This window comes from Macaca mulatta, chromosome 3 (genome assembly GCF_049350105.2).
Source record: "Macaca mulatta isolate MMU2019108-1 chromosome 3, T2T-MMU8v2.0, whole genome shotgun sequence".
Classification (NCBI taxonomy): Eukaryota; Metazoa; Chordata; class Mammalia; order Primates; family Cercopithecidae; genus Macaca; species Macaca mulatta.
In genome coordinates, this window is record NC_133408.1 from 156992403 (window position 1) to 156996006 (window position 3604).

The following is a 3604-nucleotide window of genomic DNA, read 5'->3' on the forward strand; positions in this document are numbered from 1 at the left end:
AGACTTCAACAACCCACTTTCAGCATTGGGCAGATCTCCCACACAGAAAATCAACAAAGAAACATTGGACTTAATTTGCACTATAGAACAAATACTCCAAAAAATGGACAAAGAGAGAATACTTCTAAACTCATTCTGTGAGGTCAGTATTACACTGATACCAAAACCAGACAAAGACACATCAAAAAAGAAAACTACGGGCTAGTATCTCTTACAAATATTGCTGCAAATATCCTCAATAAAATACCAGCAACCAAATTCAATGATACATTAAAAGCTCACTCATCATGACCAAGTGGAGTTTATCCCAGGGATGCAAAGATGGTTCAATATATGCAAATCAATCAATGTAATACATCATATCAACAGAACGAAGGACAAAAAGCATATGATCATTTCAATTTATGCTGAAAAATCATTTGATAAAATTCAACATCCCTTTATTACAAAAACTCTAAAATCTTGGTATATGAAGAACATACCTCAACATAATAAAAGCCACATACAACAGACTCACAGATAGTGTCAAACTGAATGGGGAAAAACTGAATGCCTTTTCTGTTAGATCTGGAACATGACAAGGATGCCCACTTTCACCACTGTTATTCAAAATAATACTGGAAGTCTTAGAGTAATCAGGGAAAAGAAAGAAAGAAAGGGCATCCAAGTAGGAAAGCCAGAAGTCAAATTATCCTTGTTTGTAGAGGATATAATCTTATATTTGGAAAAAATACCTAAAGATTCCACCAAAAAACTATTAGAACTGATAAACAAATTCAGTAAAATTGCAGCATACAAAAATCAATAGCATTTCTATATGTCATCAGTGAACAATCTGAAAAAGAATTCAAAAAAGTAATCCAATGTAAAATGGCCACAAAAATGTACTTAGGAATTAACCAGAGAAGTTAAAGATCTCTACAATGAAAACTATGAAACACTGATGAAATTAAAGAAGACACCAAAAAATGGAAAGATATTCCATGTTTATGGATTGGAAGAATCCTAAAATTTATGTGGAATTACAAAAGACCCAAAATAGCCAAGACTATCCTGAAGAAACAGAACAAAACTGGAGGAATCACATTACCTGACTTTAAATTATACTACAGAACTATAGTAACCAAAACAGCATGATACTGGCATAAAAACAGACATATAGACCAATGGGACAGAAAACCCAGAAAAGATAACCCACAGACAAATCCACACATCTACAGTGAACTCATTTTTGACAAAGGTTCCAGGAATGTACACTGGGGAAAGAACAGCCTCTTCAATAATTGTTACTGGGAAAACTGTGTAAGCATATGCAAAAGAATGAAACTAGACCCCTATTTCTTGCCATACACAAGAATCAAATCAAAATGGATTAAATACTTAAATCTGAGAACTCAAACTATGAAACTACTCCAAGAAAACATTGGGGAAAATCTCCAGGACTTTGGTCTGGTCAAAAATTTCTTGAGCAATACCCCACAGGCATAGGCAACCAAAGCAAAAATGGACAAACGGGATCACATCAAGTTACAAGGCTTCTGCAGAGCAAAGGAAGCAATCAACAAAGTGAAGAGATGATACAACCCACAGAATGGGAGAAAATATTTACAAACTATTCATCTGACAAAAAATTAATAACCAGAATATGTATGGAGCTTAACTCTATAGGAAAAAATCTAATCTGATTTAAAAATGGGCAAAGATTTGAATAGACATTTCTTTTTTTTTTTTCCCACAGAAAATCCTTAATGTCGTTCTTTATTTAATTAATTAATTAATTAATTAATTAATTAATTTATTTATTATTATTATACTTTAAGTTGTAGGGTACATGTGCATAACGTGCAGGTTTGTTACATATGTATACTTGTGCCATGTTGGTGTGCTGCACCCATCAACTCATCATTTACATCAGGTATAACTCCCAATGCAATCCCTCCCCCCTCCCCCCTCCCCATGATAGGCCCCTGTGTGTGATGTTCCCCTTCCTGAGTCCAAGTGATCTCATTGTTCAGTTCCCACCTATGAGTGAGAACATGCGGTGTTTGGTTTTTGGTTCTTGTGATAGTTTGCTAAGAATGATGGTTTCCAGCTGCATCCATGTCCCTACACAGGACGCAAACTCATCCTTTTTGATGGCTGCATAGTATTCCATGGTGTATATGTGCCACATTTTCTTAATCCAATCTGTCACTGATGGACCTTTGGGTTGATTCCAAGTCTTTGCTATTGTGAATAGTGCTGCAATAAACATACATGTGCATGTGTCTTTATAGCAGCATAATTTATAATCCTTTGGGTATATACCCAGTAATGGGATGGCTGGGTCATATGGTACATCTAGTTCTAGATCCTTGAGGAATCGCCATACTGTTTTCCATAATGGTTGAACTAGTTTACAATCCCACCAACAGTGTAAAAGTGTTCCTATTTCTCCACATCCTGTCCAGCACCTGTTGTTTCCTGACTTTTTAATGATCGCCATTCTAACTGGTGTGAGATGGTATCTCATTGTGGTTTTGATTTGCATTTCTCTGATGGCCAGTGATGATTAGCATTTTTTCATGTGTCTGTTGGCTGTATGAATGTCTTCTTTTGAGAAATGTCTGTTCATATCCTTTGCCCACTTTTTGATGGGGTTGTTTGTTTTTTTCTTGTAAATTTGTTTGAGTTCTTTGTAGGTTCTGGATATTAGCCCTTTGTCAGATGAGTAGATTGCAAAAATTTTCTCCCATTCTGTAGGTTGCCTGTTCACTCTGATGGTAGTTTCTTTTGCTGTGCAGAAGCTCTTTAATTTAATGAGATCCCATTTGTCAATTTTGGCTTTTGCTGCCGTTGCTTTTGATGTTTTAGACATGAAGTCTTTGCCCATGCCTATGTCCTGAATGGTACTACCTAGGTTTTCCTCTAGGATTTTTATGGTATTAGGTCTAACATTTAAGTCTCTAATCCATCTTGAATTAATTTTCGTATAAGGAGTAAGGAAAGGATCCAGTTTCAGCTTTCTACTTATGGCTAGCCAATTTTCCCAGCACCATTTATTAAATAGGGAATCCTTTCCCCATTTCTTGTTTCTCTCAGGTTTGTCAAAGATCAGATGGCTGTAGATGTGTGGTATTATTTCTGAAGACTCTGTTCTGTTCCATTGGTCTATATCTCTGTTTTGGTACCAGTACCATGCTGTTTTGGTTACTGTAGCCTTGTAGTATAGTTTGAAGTCAGGTAGCGTGATGCCTCCAGCTTTGTTCTTTTGACTTAGGATTGTCTTGGAGATGCGGGCTCTTTTTTGGTTCCATATGAACTTTAAAGCAGTTTTTTCCAATTCTGTGAAGAAACTCATTGGTAGCTTGATGGAGATGGCATTGAATCTATAAATTACCTTGGGCAGTATGGCCATTTTCACGATATTGATTCTTCCTATCCATGAGCATGGTATGTTCTTCCATTTGTTTGTGTCCTCTTTTATTTCACTGAGCAGTGGTTTGTAGTTCTCCTTGAAGAGGTCCTTTACATCCCTTTTCAGTTGGATTCCTAGGTATTTTATTCTCTTTGAAGCAATTGTGAATGGAAGTTCATTCCTGATTTGGCTCTCTGTTTGTCTGTT